At 34.0% G+C, this 17,129-nt stretch overlaps 1 protein-coding gene across 4 annotated transcripts in view; it reads left to right on the top strand.

Moving 5' to 3' along the window:
- The first annotated feature begins 10,903 nt into the window (after positions 1-10,903).
- jak2b (Janus kinase 2b) overlaps positions 10,904-17,129 on the top strand; it is a 78,546-nt gene continuing 72,320 nt past the window's right edge. For 3 of the 4 annotated variants that reach the window (XR_015489927.1, XR_015489928.1, XR_015489929.1), the window contains exon 1: positions 10,904-11,582. The gene's annotated coding sequence lies outside the window, so the exon portion shown is untranslated. 4 annotated transcript variants of the gene reach the window in all.

Below are 17,129 nucleotides of genomic sequence, written 5' to 3' on the forward strand. Positions count from 1 at the left end.
ATAGATAGATAGATAGATAGATAGATAGATAGATGGATGGATGGATGAATTGTTGGAAAGAAAGAAATGATGACAGCATTTTCATTTATGGGTGAACTCCCCCTTCAATAAACCACCTAGAAAATAAAACACATTTGTTGCAGAGTAAAATGCCGTATTATCATCAAAATTAAGTATTAGCATCTAGAATACTTTATTAAAATCCAAAAAGAATATCAAAACTAAACGGTGCATGTAAAAAAACGTGCCTTCATTGTCACGCACAAAAACATAATTTCAAGCGTCTGTCAGCTGTCAAACCTGACTTGACTTGTCTGTGGTTTTGTTGAATATGTCTTTGGTGCTCTTTGCCAGTTCAACAGATTCTCATTCAAATGCCTTCAGAACCTGGCAGTGTAACAGGATCTGAATGGCTGAACTGCAGTGACGTTTCAATAGGGAGGGTGGCTCATTCAGGATGCAATTTTAAACCACGTGCTCTAGGACCGTGGGAAAGAGTTGAGCCTTTCTTCCCAGCATAGGCGTATACGCAGATAGAAAAGTCCATGAGAGAGAGAGAAGGTAGATATTTCAAAACAGTTGCCTGTGGAAAGTTGGCATGTTGCACAGATCCTAAAAACTGAGCAGAGTGATAAACTGAATTGTTTGTGTGTGTGTGCGTGTGTGTGTGTGTGTGGTGTAATCTGCCTCCAAATAAAACTGCGCGTACAGTTGAAGTTAAAATTACTAGCCATCCTGTGACTTATTTTTCAAGTATTTCACAAATGCTGAGATTTTTTCAACACATTTTTTCAACATAATATTTTTAATAACTAATTTCTTATAAAGGCGTCACGGTGGCACAGTGTGTAGCAAGATCACCTCGCAGCAAGAAGGTCGCTGGTTCGATCACTCAAATATATTTTTAAAAATTGAGTTTGTAATAATAATTCGTCTTACTAGTTTTTATTGTATTTTTACTTCAAATTATTTCTTCACACTTTCGAACACATACAGTACAGCATATGACCTATATATTGCTCTCAAATTAAGACTCAAATGGCGGGAAGAGAAACACTAAAATTCCCATACAAAATAAATAGGTCAGCAAAAAACTTACCACACGCTAATTGCGCAGGCAGCGCCCTGGAGCAACATTGGGTTAAGTGCCATATACTCAAGGGCACTACAGAATGACCCCGCATGACAAGGACCTGTTTAACAAGCCTTCACGTTTAAAAGCATTTGCATGGAAATGTTGCAAAGACCCCAGAAATCCGTTTAAGAAATGTATTATTGATCCTTTCAAAAAAATAAATCTTGAATATTCAGTTAAAGCTAAGCCATTGCTGGTGTATAGCAGAAAACAATGGGATTAACAGTTATTGCCATCACCATAACAGTTACTTTTCATTTATAATGGCAAAATTTTCATAGATTTTGATAAAAGTCAAAGGTTTTTACACCGGAGATTTTGAAAATGACTTTTTAATCACTTTAAGATTCCGAACAAAATGCAAACAGCTAGAAAAGAAATACATTTTTAGTTTAACTATTTTTGTTGACAATTATCAATCACAGAGGTACTACTAATGAGGGAAAGAAAAACCACAACACATTATTTTCACAATGTTGAGGAGAGAAATACTGAGTGGTAATTGAACATATTCCTTAATCTCTGAATCATGTTGAGATGAAAATAAGTAAACAACAACAACAACAACAAAGGAACAAACAAAGCAAACAATAACAAAAATAAACAGAAAAATACATATACACATATAATAATAATAATGATAATAATAATAATGATAAAAATAATAATAAATTAACAAATGACACCCAAGTAGGCCATTACCGTTAAATATAAAAATCTCGCAATTTCTTTTCCTAATACAATGTTTATATACGTTTGTATCATTCAAAAGAAGAAAACAAATAATTTTTTTCATTTTTTTGTGTGAACATTCTTCTGTATTCTTCTGTATATATGTGAAGTTTGCTGAACTTGTAAAGCTGCTGAGATTTTTGGCTCATTTTGAGAAAAATGAAAACATGAATTGTTAACGAAACCACAAAACGCTTTATGAAAAGTCAAACACTCTAAAAATATACATGTTTTTATGCAATACTTCATATATAAACATTTTCATCTAAATAAAATAAATGAATAAAAAACTTTGCCTGCAGTGACACGTAAAAAAAAAATCAATTATTAATATTCATATTGTGTCACATTCATATTTACAAAGTGAAAGCAAAGAAATTTTTACAATATTTTTGTCAAGAGAAGGTCTTCTTAATATTTGGCTTAAATAAATGTAGTTTTTAATAATACTAATATTATTAATTTATTCATTCATTCATTTTCTTTAATGGCTCAATCCCTTTATTAATCTGGGGTCGCCACAGCGAAATGAACCGCCAACCTATCCAGCATATGCTTTTTTTGCATAGGATGCCCTTCCAGCTGCAACCCATCTCTGGGAAACACTCATTCACACACATACACTATGGACAATTTAGCCTACCCAATTCACCTATAGCGCATGTTTTTGGACTGTGGGGAAAACCGAAGCAACCGGAGGAAACCCACGCGAACGCAGAGAGAACATGCAAACTCCACACAGAAACGCCAACTGACCTAGCCGAGGCTAAAACCAGCGACTTTCTTGCTGTAAGGCGACAGCACTACCTACTGCGCCACTGCGTCACCCTTAATAATAATAACATTAAATCAATATTATTAGACGCTTATAAGTTGTTGTTTTTTCAATTAGAAACCAAACAAACCACGGTTTTAGTTAACCTAGGTAACTTAATTAACCCAGTTAAACCTTTTAATTGCACATTAGACTGAACACAAGTATCTAGCAAAATAAATTAAAATAATATGTGTAGTCATCATAGCAACAACAAAAGGAATCATTCATTCCTTCATTTTCTTCGGCTTAGTTCCTTTATTCATCAGTGGAATGAACCGCCAACTATTCCAATAAATGTTTTACACAGCAGATGCCCTTCCAGCTGCAACCCAGTACTGGGAAACATCCTACACACTCATTCACACACACTACAGACAATTTTGTTTATTCAATTAACCTATAGCGCATGTCTTAAAGTATTTTTCAGGAGTCGTCACAGCGGAATGAACCACCAACTACTCCAACAAATGTTTTACACAGCAGATGCCCTTCCAGCTGCAACCCAGTACTGGGAAACATCCATACACACTCATTCACACACACTACAGACAATTTTGTTTATTCAATTAACCTATAGCGCATGTCTTAAAGTATTTTTCAGGAGTCGTCACAGCGGAATGAACCACCAACTATTCCAACAAATGTTTTACACAGCAGATGCCCTTCCAGCTGCAACCCAGTACTGGGAAACATCCATACACACTCGTTCACACACTTACACAACAGCCAATTTTGTTTATTCAATTAACCTATAGCGCATGTCTTAAAGTATTTTTCAGGAGTCGTCACATCGGAATGAACCACCAACTATTCCAACAAATGTTTTACACAGCAGATGCCCTTCCAGCTGCAACCCAGTACTGGGAAACATCCATACACACTCGTTCACACACTTACACAACAGCCAATTTTGTTTATTCAATTAACCTATAGCGCATGTCTTAAAGTATTTTTCAGGAGTCGTCACAGCGGAATGAACCGCCAACTATTCCAGCATATGTTTTATGCAGCGGATTATATTATATTATAAAGTAAATAAATCAAAGAAAAAAGAATGGAAATTTTATAGACCAACAAAAAACTAACAACTTAGAAATTCGAGACAATTATGCACAACAAAAATACAAAACAAATATATTTAAAAATGTGTATATATTTTGTTGGGGGGAGAAAAGATTTCACATAGTGAAATGCAAGCATATTTAGCACTTATTATATATGAATTATAATGAAACATCTGACTGAATTAAAATTGACCAATCAGAATCGCATACATTCCAGGATGCACATGTGTGTAATAAACATACACGTAATGCGACAAACCTGCGGACAAGTGGAGGGACTTGATGACATTTGCGAGCTGCAGCATTTGTTTAAGTGGAAACAGGGCCTGTAAATCTGTTGGTTTGTAGCGTCAGACAGTAGGAATGTCCTGTTTGTCTTGGTGTGTGTTTGTTCACTGTACCTCGTGTTATGCTTGCGAGGCTGGCATTTGTGTGTGTGTGTGTGTGAGAGTCTGTGCTGGTCTGTGTGTTTGATATGTACCTTTGTGTGGGAACCAAAGCTGCTTCCTGCCCTTGAACCACAACAGCTGTAGGGCAGGAGCTCGCTTGTCTTTCTACATTCAGACAAGAGAGAGAGAGAGATAATGCATATTAGAGAAGCTAAACGGACAACTGAGTGCCAGATTATATATTGTGCAAATACTTAATTGTTTATATACAATGTTGGGTGTAATTACATTAGTTACTGTTATTAAATTACTTTTCTGCAAAAAAAAAAACAAAAAAAAAAAACAGTAAAGGGATTCTTAGGTAAGAAAACAATTTGTTATTGCAAACAAAAATGAAATGGTAGCTGAATTAATATAATATAGACATAAACATATTTAGTTTCAGCTAGCTGCCAATGTAACATCTTGTTTTTGTCTATAAAATTGATAAAATATTATATTATATTATATTATATTATATTATTAAAGGAAGGAATGAGAGAAAGAGAGATGAACGAATGTACGAAGGAAAGACAGACAAACGAATGAAAAAAGAACAAACAAAATAAAGAACAAAAGGAATGAGAGAAAGAATGAACGAAAGAAAGACAGAAAGAAAGAAAGAAAGAAACGAATGAAAGAAACAAATGAAAGAAACAAATGAAAGAAAGAACAAACAAACAAAATAAAGACCAAAAGAAGGACTGAAAGAAAGAACATTAGAAAGAAAGAAAGAAAGAAAGAAAGAAAGAAAGAAAGAAAGAAAGAAAGAAAGAAAGAAAGAAAGAAAGAAAGAAAGAAAGAAAGAAAGAAAGAAAGAAAAAAGAAAGAAAGAAAGAACTAACAAATGAACAAAAGAATGAATGAAAGAACTAACAAATGAATAAAAAAATGACAAAGAAAAACAAGATGGAATGACTGAAAGAAAGAACAATCTAAAGAAAGAAAGAAAGAACGAATAAAATAAAATAAAGAAAAACGAAAGGGACAAAGGAAGAACAAACAAACAAACAAACAAATAAAATAAAAAACAAAAGAAGGACAGAAAGAAAGAATTAATGAATAAAAGAAGGAACAAATGAACAAAAAAAGAATGAAAGAAAGAATGAATGAACAAAAGAAAGAACAAATGAAAGAAAGAACAAAAGAACGAATCAAAAAGAAAGATTGAATGTAAGAAAGAACGAAAGGAATGGATGAAAGAATGAATGAAATTAACAAAAGAGAGAATGAAAGAAAGAAACAACAAATGAAATAGTTGAAATAAATGACAATAGAACAAATGAAATAGAACAAACAACTGAATGAAAAAAGAATGAAAGAAGGAATGAAAGAAAGAAAGAACAAACAAGAAAAGACAAATAAAGAACAAAAGAACGAATGAAAGAAAGTACAAACAAATGAATAAAAGAAAGAACAAGAATGAAAGAAAGAACAAATGAAAGAAGGAACGAAAGAAAGAACAAGCAAAGGAAATGAACAAAAAAATGAATGAAAGAATGAACGAAAGAAAGAACAAATAAACGAAAGAAAGAACTAAGAAAGCAAAAGAGGGAAGGAATGAACGAAAGAATGATCGAAAGAAAAAACTAAAAAAGAAAGAATAAAAGAAAAAGACTAACAAATTACCTAAAAGGAACAAAAGAAGAAATGAATGAAGAACAAACAAACAAATGAAATGAAGAACAAATAAAAGAAGGAGTTTCTCAGTGATGGGTTGCAGCTGGAAGGGAATCCGCTGGATAAGTTGGCGGTTCATTCCGCTGTGGAGACCCCTTATGAATAAAGGGACTAAGCCAAAGAAAATTAATGAATGAAAGAAAGAATGAATGAAAGAAAGAAAGAACAAAAGAAAGAATAAATTAATTTTAATGGTTTCCTCCAATATATTCCAATATTAATGTAAGTTACTTTCTCTGCAATATCAGCATACCAAATTATATAGACAGACAGACAGACAGACAGACAGACAGACAGACAGACAGACAGACAGACAGACAGACAGACAGACAGACAGACAGACAGACAGACAGACAGACAGACAGATAGATAGATAGATAGATAGATAGATAGATAGATAGATAGATAGATAGATAGATAGATAGATTTCACAAGTTCAGACTATGCAAATTCAAGTGAAATCTTATTAGCACCCAATGACCATCAAAGTACAGCAGTGTTCACTTCAATTACTGTAAACAGTACTAATGTTGTTTTGAAGACAAACTTGCATTTGATTTCAGACCGAATATTCAAAGCACCAAGGTAAACAATAGGGAGTATGTCACAAGTTGATAAGTGAGGTAAAGTTGTTTTTTATTCACACATTCAGACGTTGCAAATTCAAAATAGTGAAATCATATTAGCAGCAATGACTATCAAAGTAGAACATTGTTCATATGCAATTAAATAGTGCTAATGTTACCATACACAATATAGGGAGCATGTCTCAAGCATGCTGGAATGTTTAGCTAACCAACTACCTCAGTCTAAAATCTCACCTCCTCCTCCTGTGAATGTTTTCCTGTTCCCGCCGTGTTTGTGACGGATTTCCCCAGGAAAAGGCAACACTGATCATGATGTCAGACGCTGCACTACAGTAACCCCGAAGACAGCAATATAATAGAGTCCTGTCTGAGGAATAAATCAAGAAGAAAGTTTCTCCTCAGGACCTCATATGTTAACTGTTTCTTTTTTTCCTGGCATTTCTACACACAACTCCACAGCACTTGGATATCAGGCTGTCTGTAGATTTGGTTTTAATATGAGTCATTATTTACGAATGTAGACGTACAAATTTACGTAGTTTATATACATTAAATCTATATATAATATCTATTTCCAAAGACTTGATGCGTTTTTTGGGGCGTTACAGAGGAAACTGTCTCCCTCTAGTGACTGAAAGTGAACTCATCGTGCTGCGTTAAGTCATTCAAGTACACCCACAAGTACGGTGGCTTTCTCAATGGTTAGCATTGTCGCCTCAGAGCAAGAACGTCGCTGGTTCGAGTCCCAGCTGAGCTGGGTCAGTTGACATTTCTGTGTGGACTTTGTGTTCGCGTGGGTTTCCTCCTCGGGGTGCTTTGGTTTTCCCCACAGTCCAAAGACATGTGATATGGGTGAGTTGAATGAACTAGATTGGCAGTAGTATGTGTGTGAATGAGTGCGTGTGGATGTTTCCCAGTACTGGGTTGCAAGTGGAAGGGCATCCGCTGCTGCTTAAAACATATGCTGGATAAAATGGCGGCGCATTCTGCTGTGGCGACCCTTGATAAATAAGGGACTAAACCGAAGGAGAATGAATGAATGATTTTGAAGATCATTTGTTTTGTTTGTCACACTTTACTATAAGTTAAAGTCAGTTAAAACACACATGAAAACAATATTACAGTAATGAATGTAAATAGTACTCTAATATACTGCTGAATTCTAGTAAAGCACTGTGTGTATTTACAACACCACTCAAAAAATTACATTGCTGTTTGTTCAAACTGCTTATTTAAAATGAGCTCAAACACAATTCTCAAGGTTTTTGGGGACAGCTTAATTGTTTTATTATTAATCCACTTAAATTTAGTAAAACTAATAAGTTAACTTAATTTCGTCATGTTGTTACAACACAAATTGATTGTGTGGAATCCAGCATTTTTACAGCTTTACATTTATATATACACAGTTCTGCTTTTTCAAACTACTTATTTAAAATGAGCTGAAACAACACAATTCTTGGGATGTTTCTTTGAGGTCAACTTAATTGTTTTATATTCAACCCACTTAAATTTGTCGAACCAATTACCTAAATAATATTGATTTGTGTTGAGACAACATGAATGAATTGTGTGGAAGTCTGCATTTTTACGGTGTTTGTTAATTAATGCAACTTAAGTAAGTTTATTCATTCATTAATTTTCCTTTGGCTTTGTCCCTTATTAATCAGGGGCCGCCACAGCGAAATTAACCACCAGTTAAGTAAGTATTCATTCATTCATTCAATCATTTTCTTGTCGGCTTAGTCCCTTTCTTTATCCTGGGTCGCCACAGCGGAATGAACCGCCAACTCATCCAGCAAGTTTTTTACGCAGCGGATGCCCTTCCAGCCGCAACCCATCTCTGGGAAACAGTTAAGTAGCTAGTATTATTACAAAAAACTGTGATGTACTGTAGTAGTATATTTACCATAACTGAAAACTACAGTATTGGGTCATTTGTTTATGTGTTGGAACTGAACCAGATTTTGATAAAACCCAAATAATTAAATCATTCATTCTTTTTTTTTCCACTTAATTCCTTTATTAATCTGGGGTCGCCACAGCAGAATGAACCGCCAACTTATCGTATTTACGCAGCGAATGCCCTTCCAGCTGCAACCCATCTCTGGGAAACATCCACACACACACACACTACGGACAATTTAGCCTACCCAATTCACCTGTACCACATGTCTTTGGACTATGGGGGAAACCGGAGCACCCGGAGAAAACCCACACGAACGCAGGGAGAACATGCAAACTCCACACAGAAATGGCAACTGAGGTTCGAACCAGGGACCCAGCAACCTTCTTGCTGTGAGGCGACAGCACTACCTACTGCGCCACTGCGTCACTTTTTCCGGTCATATATTAGCAAATATTTTACAGTGCTTGCATGTCCCCATAGAATTAATTAAAATAGAAGTAAACTACCATTCATTACATAATTGATTTAAAAAAGCACCTAAATATTTTTGTATCGTGTGATTTTTTTGTTGTTGAATAAAAGACTATTTTCCATTCAAATCATTGAAGATTTCTTAAAAATAGTATAAAAATTTGTCTCGTCTCGTTCTCATGAACCCAATCTTGTGTCTCACCTCGTCTCGTGGAGTAGGCATCTCGTCGCACACCTACTGTTGATGTATTCAACAGATTGTTTGGTGTTTAGGTATGGACTCTGACATTTTGACGAATTGAAAAAAGGAAAAATAAAGGACCTAGAAGCGCAGCATGAGTTTGAATATGCAGTGAAGCGTGTGTATAGCAAACACGCTTTGCTTTCACCTAAAACCAAACCGAGAGGTCAAACAGAGAGCGTCGATTTGAAGGTCAAGTCCACCATCCTTACTTTCACTTCCTTGCTATTATTTAACTAAGTCACTCAGCCACAAAAACATTTCCAAATGGCCAAATACAAAATGCCCGAACAATCTAAAAAGGATCAGTGCTGCGAGGGTCTGGAGTTAATCATTAATTGCATTCTGATGAAGGTTATATAGCACAGGGTCACTACTGTTACTCTCTCTTAAGAATAAAGGCTCTTTATTGGCATCTTTGAAGAATCCTACAGTGAAGAATGTTCTGGTGATCAGTTAAATGTTCTTCACACTAAATGACAAGTCCTTTTCACACTTATTAAAATTCCTAATTAAAACACACATTCTAATCTGCATTTCTATTCAAATATATATTATAATGTATTTCTATTATTTATTTATATTTAAAATTAATTAAAACACACACTTTTTTTGTATTGTGTTTAAGTTTTAAGTAAAGTTACAATTACAATCTCAATGCAAAACAACATGATGCATACTTTCATATCACTTTCCTTTAAAAGCAAATATGTAACATTTAGTATATTTAGTTACTTTAAAAATGACTCAATATTGTAATCTATGACTCTTAATAACTTTACCCAACAGTGTATATGAATCATATGTTTGTAAATATTTTTTTGCACCAATTTGTTGTATATTTTCTAATACACGCAGTGCTCAGCATAATTGAGTGCTCCCCATTTTTAAAAATGAATATTTGTATCCATTTCTCAGTGAATATAGGCAATGTATTTTGGTGCATTTAAACAAAACAGATTTATTAAACAGATATATTTATTAAAATAATATTTTTAAATCACCAAAAATATTTAGAAATGGAAAGATAATACAATTAAATTCAAGAAAAATATTGCAAAAATAAATTACAACCTACAAAATATCAACTAAAATTTTCTTTGTTTTTTTTTTTTTTTGAACGCAAGCAAAATATTGAGCTTATTGAATCTATGCCACAAAGTATCAAGGCAGTTCAGAGGGCAAAAGAAGGTCCAACCCAGTACTAGTAATGTGTACCTAATAAAGCGGCCAGTGAGTGTATTTAGTATAGGAAATTTACAGAAAATCCTCATAGAACATGATGTTTACTTAATATTCCAATTATTTTTTTTCGCATAAAAGAGATCATTTTAACCAATACAATGTACTTTTGGCTATATACTGTACCTGTCAGACATAACATAAGACATAAGTTTTGAGGTCCAGGGTCACATAGACATTCTGATTGCGGTAAAGTTGGTTTTATATTCGCACATTCCGACTTTATTAATAATTAATAATAATATAATCTCAGTAAAGTATTAATTGCAAATTCTGAATAGGCGAATCATATCAGCAGCCAACAAGCATCGAAGTACAACATTGTTCACAGTCAATTAAATAGTGGTAATGTTGTTTTAAAGTCATATTTACATGTGATTTCAGGCAGAATAGTCAAAGTACCATGGTAAACAATGTGCGAATATAAAACTTTACCTCAATGACATTATGTATGTGTATTGCTAAAACCCAAGGCAAAGGCCTTTATTGGAAACTTAATTATTAAGACTGAACAAACGGAATGTTCAGTTAAATCTGACAGCGATTCTGATTAGTTTTTAAGTGAGGGTTATAAGCTAATTAGCTCAACCTATGCTCGCTGTCTCTGTAGGCAGCACTCCAGGAATTGAGACACCTCCACCGTGGCGTGTCAACTGCAGTAACCACAGGGCGCTACCTCCGTCTGAGACCACAGGAAGACACAGGCTATCTGCGTGGAAGTAAAAGCTGCTCTTCAATAGTCTCTTTTCGGACGGGCAGACAAAACAACCGTCGTTTAAAGACAAACACAGATGTGGTTTGTTAAAGCATGACCTGCTCCTGGCTGTCGCGTCGGGTGAGTTAGCATGCGCGCTAGCTGTCACTCCAGTGCTGATCCCGTCCATAACATATCCAACTGGTGGCTTGATTTAAGGAAGTATATCGTCGACTGTGTGGTCGTTTCGAGTTAACACAGCACGCCTGGTTGCGAAGCTCTTTTGGTCATGTTTTGTAATTAAAGAGCAAGTAACTAGCAGCAGCGCTTGCTAACGCGCAGTTAGCCTTCGGTCTAAACTTGACCCCAAACATCTTAGCAAGTCAAATGTTACGACAATTAACGAGATGGACAAATGATCGACCCTCACGTAAGTGAAACAGAGCCTCAAAACATTCGGAGTTAAAGCCTCAGATATGGATTGAATGACTGTTTGGCTCGGATATTTGAAGTTTCAAGTGCGTCGATGATCGAGCGAGTTGGCTAGCAGCGCTCGCTAGCTCAGCAACCCCAAACAAGCAAGTAAGTGTTTGTCTTTCTAGCAGTTAATTTTCATATGCAAATGTCATTTATTTTTTATATTTGGAATACTATGTCATACCTGTTGCACGGTGTCATGTCATGCGCTAATGTTGTAGATTTGATTCAGTTCGTGCTGTCATGTATAATTCATAATTTTTATGTAACTGTACAGCTAGTTTGGCACACGAACAATCTGTCTATTCTGATCGCAGAAAAATTAACCGAGTATTACACTATTCTGTAACCTGAAGGAAATGCCAGCCGTACTCATTTCACCTCTGTCGTAATTCACATTACTGAGGTAAAGTTGGTTTTATATTTACACGTTCAGACTTTCTCCTTATTAATATATTTTCACAGACATATTGCAAATTCTAAATATTAAATTATGTTACTTGTATATTACTTTGTTTACAGTCAATTAAATTGTGCTAATGTTGTTTTAAAGCGATATTTACATGTGATTTCTCACCTAATATTCATTGTACCATGGTAAACCATATATTGAGCGAGTCACAAGTTGTCACTGAACAAATGTGTGAATATAAAGCCAGCTTTACCTCACTCACGTTACTGATGAAAAGTTGGTTTTCTATTCAGACTTTCACCTTAATAATATAATTTCACAAAAATATTGCTAATTCTAAATAATGAAATTTTGTTAGCAGTCAATGACTATCAAAGTACATTGTTTACTGTCGATTAAATAGTGCTAATGTGGTTTTAAAGTCATACTTGCTTGTGATTTCAGTCTGAATATTCCAAGTACCATGGTAAACCATATTGGGAGCAAGTCACAATTAGGCATGGGCTGGTATAAAATTCTGACAGTATGATAACCTTGGATAAAAATATCACGGTTTGACGGTATTGTAATCACTTCTCTAAAATATTATTTTTAAATGTCTGGGGAAAAAACTAAACTTTTTTTTTTCTCCTTTGAACACAATAGATTTTAATTTAAGAAAACTTTAAAACGGCATCTTGGATATAATTTCTACTGGAGATACGATACTGTTGTCCTAAAAAACGAAAACAAAATAGTAAATAAAATATCCTGCATATACTGTAGGAACGGTATAGCAGAAAATGCTGGCGGTTTTAAAAACTTGACTCTTCCAAAGCGCGAGTTATCGCCTCATGCCTAGTCACAAGTTGTCACTGAACAAATGTGTGAATATTCACCTTATTCTTCGCCGACGAGCGGGCGCTGCCATTTGAATCTTTTTGGCTCGAGACTTCCGGTCTCATTCACTTCCATTCATTTTTTGACGTTAAAAACTGCTCGTTGCAATTTGATATTTTCTTATTATATTATTCTACTTGGTCTGTATAGGCATGCATACATTTGTTTGTAGAGCAAGTAGTTTGACCGTTTTCTGCCGTTTATTATTCCTAGTCATTTCTCCCATAGGCGACTGAATCGGAAGTTCTAAGACAATCGCGAAAAGAGGCGCACTTCCGCATTTTAGAATAACGTCAATAAAACCAGCTTTACCTCACTCACGTTACTGAAGTAAAGTTGGTTATATATTCACACATTCAGACTTTCTCCTTAATAATATAATTTCACAAACATATTGCAAATTCTAAATATTAAATTATATTAGCAGTCAATGACTATCAAAGTACATTGTTTACTGTCGATTAAATAGTGGTAATGTTGTTTTCAAGTCATACTTTCATGTGATATCTCACCGAATATTTAAAGTACCATGGTAAACCATAGGAAGCAAGCCACATTTTGTCACTGAACGATTGTGACTATAAAGCCAGCTTTACCTCACTCAATGAGGTAAAGTTGGTTTTATATTCACACGTTCAGACTTTCTCCTTAATAATATAGTTTTACAAAAATGTTATTTGGAAATTCTCAATAGTGAAACCATATTAGTCAGTTGATTAGTTTTTTCCCTGGAATTGTAGTTTAGGAAGTAGTTTTAAACACTTTTACTTTACCTTGTGTAAATTTTTAGTGCAGTATCTGTACTTTTACTTCACTACTTTCCTTCAACCTGCAGCCACTACTTTATATGTATTTTGTTCAGTCTATGGGGATTAGAAAAATCATGCGATTTCCTGTCCAATCAAAATCACACATAGAAAATAAACTAAGTACCTTAAAACATGCAGCAAAGTGTTGGAAAGCATTAAAAGTGCCCATGGAAATACTTTACACGCATTGACCCAGGGACTATTAAGACCAGGGGTGTCCAAACTAGGTTCTGGAGGGCCAGTGTCCTGTAGAGTTTAGCTCTAACTTGCCTCAACACAGCTGCCAGGAAGTTTCTTGCATATCTAGTAAGAGCTTAATTAGCTAGCTCAGGTGTGTCTAATTGGGGTTGGAACTAAACTATGCAGTACACCAGCCCTCCAGGAGCGAGTTTGGGCAGCCCTGATTTAGACTGGATGTCACTAATGAGATGGTGACGGATGTTTACTGTATGATGACAGCAATGGCCTTAAACAATAACTAAATGCACTATAGAATTTTACGTTTACACACTCACACACACACGCACAAATTACGTGTAAACGCATCTATCTTTCCCTGTGTACTACTCAGTACTCTTGATTACTTTTAAAAGGGTTGCTTTTTACTCATTCTTTGAGTAATGTTCACAACAGATGTTTTAACATTTCTTGCACTATATTTTATGTAGTAATGGTACTTCTACTCGAGTATGCATTTCAGTACTCTTTCCACCACTGCTTACAACTGATTCCTCACCGAATATTCAACGTGCTATGGTAAATATAAGGAGCAAGTCACAAGTTGTCACTGAATGAATTTGGGAATATAAAACGAACTTTAACTCAATATTCACATTCAGGTTCACATTCACATTTCTTCAACTAATGGCGCGTCTGGAAAATAAGTCAGTTAAACTCAATTTTCACAGTCTTACTGATAAATGAAATTTGTCACACTTTGTTGTGTTTAGCACCCTATTTTTGGAATGATCTTTTGATCCTTTTTTAATAAAATTTTGTTTCTTTGACAGGTAGGTATCATTTTAGGTATACCATCTTGAATATGGGTTATTTATAGAGCTGGGCCGATGAATGATATTGTATCAAATCGCGATAATTTTGTCAATAACAATGATAAGCTCTGGGACGTTTTTTTTTTTTACTCTATATTGATCAATGAGCCAATCACACAGCAGAAATGTGCTACAATGGGAATCTAGGTGTGTTCATAGTAGAGATGTACTGAATTTTTGGCTACCGAAAATTTATCGGCCTAAAATCAAAATATGTTATGCTATTTAATTGGCCCGTTTATTTTTGTGGCTTCAGTCATTGTTGGGGCACTTTTTTAAATCTGGAAAGCATTAACAAATTATATCGAAATATACATCGTAATCGTCAAATATGGAAAATAATTATCAAGATTGCATTTTTGCCACATTGCCCAGCCCTAGTTATTTAATTCTATTGTAAATTCTTAATTTGTAAATTTTAACGTTGGTCAATTCAAAACTCGTCAGCTGTTTTGTGGACCTGAGCTAACATAAATGTTTTACGTAACTTTAATAAAAACTGTAATACAAATATGTCTCATAACTAGGGCCAGACAGAATCTGCAGACATTTTTGGCTATTTCTGCGGAAAATTTTTGTAAAAAATCTGTGAATTTATGCGGAACCATTTTAGAAGTATCATAACTAAAAACCTAATATATAAATACAATTAAAAATAATAAATTTGTAACTTTTATTTAAAGTTTACAATGCAAATCCAATTAGATCCAAAGCGAGTCTCTCATATAATATATCAACTAAAAGACAGAAAATATTACTTTACAAACTGTATTGTAAATAAATCATATGAACATATTACTTTTACTGTTATTATTATTATTATATCACAATAATATTAGTAAAATTAATTTAAAAACTGAATAAATATAAATTTACACACATTTATCCAAGTAAATACATAAACTCAATAATATTCTGCGGATTTCTGTGTGCACGGATTCTGTGTGGGCCCACTCATAACTAATTTGTGTGTTAACTTATGGTAAAGAATATCTCGATATATTTCTGTACTTCTTTTTAATGTTTTAATTCAAATCTGTTGTTTAAAACTGATGTTGTCTCCTAAAACAATTTTATCCAGTAATATTTTATTTGAGGCCTAAATAAGTATTCCTTGTTTAGTGTATTATGTTTATAAGGCAAGACACCTCATTTAAATAGGGTAAAAACAAGAGGGTAAACTCTGTTTTACCATACTTTCCCCATTTGATAATCACAGTACATCGTCAAATGTTTTGTATACCCTAGTTTTTTAAATGCATAAATTATCCATCATTAAAATACACACTCATTAGCATAAATTATCTTAAATATCATAACTTTATTTGACATCTCAAGAGTTATTATTTCCAAAAGAAATAATAAAGTAAATCATGTTTTAGAAATGAATTATTAAAAAGAATATTTTATATTAACAATGCCTCTGGTAAAATCTTAGTATAGATAATTTAGTTTTGTAAAAATTGATACAGTTTACATGCGTTAACCTTGTAAATCACTCACATACTGTATGCAATCAAATGTTACACAGAGGCGATTAAATAATGTCTAGTTTTAGCAAACTGTTAGATTTTGCTTGCTAGTGATTGAGTTTGAGGCTTAAAATAAGTTATATATAAGATATATTTTCACTCATCTGTTTTTAAACAGGCTGACTCGGCATTTGAGAGGTTTTTTTATCCGTGTCATGACAGTAAAGTATTTAGGAATGTCGAAAGTGCCGACTTCAGTACCAATGGAGACTAAAAATCCAAATAAAAAATAGAAAATAAAAAAATCTCTCAGTTAATTACAATATAAAACCGTATGAACCGTTTTACATTTTTAGATACAGCAACAGAAGTCATCTTTGCTTCTTTACTGAAATTCTTTTCTCTACATCTTTATTTACCATTAGAGTTGATTTGGATCGTTTTATGGTGAGATTTGTGAATGTGAAAAAGCTTTTTAGTCTGACCGACTTGTTTTGAGGCTCTAAAGCTACTGTTGACCGTGTCGGTCAATGCTAAAAATCCCTCATGTGGTGATAATGGTCAAAAATTGCATGTCTTTCAATAAGTTTTAGGCTATCAGGTACAAGCAGAACTGCATAAAAAGTCAAAGTTTCTTTTAAAGTTTGCATTCATCTGAAAGAAAACCTTATCTCAAAATTGGCCAGTGCATTAAAAAAAGAAATGGTGTAACTGTAATGTCTTGCTTAATATTTTGCCATTTTTAAAAATACAGTAAATCTGAATCTAAAATGTAGTAAAATGCAACAAAACAAAGACCATACTAATGTGGCAGTTTGTTTTACTGAAAGTTTGTATATGTGTTTTGCAAAAAAGATAATGTTTTACTTAAGATTTCTAGAATAATGCAAAATGGGTTTTTCATGTAGCAAAAAAAGATAGGGATACCAGCTCTGCCTTATTTTAAGCCAGGAAAGCCTTTATACATCTATTTAGTGCTCAGCATAAATAAGTGCACCCCCTTCGGAATATGAATATTTTTATTAATT

The sequence above is a fragment of the Danio rerio genome, chromosome 5 (genome assembly GCF_052040795.2).
Source record: "Danio rerio strain M-AB ecotype USA chromosome 5, GRCz13ab, whole genome shotgun sequence".
In the NCBI taxonomy this organism is placed as follows: Eukaryota; Metazoa; Chordata; class Actinopteri; order Cypriniformes; family Danionidae; genus Danio; species Danio rerio.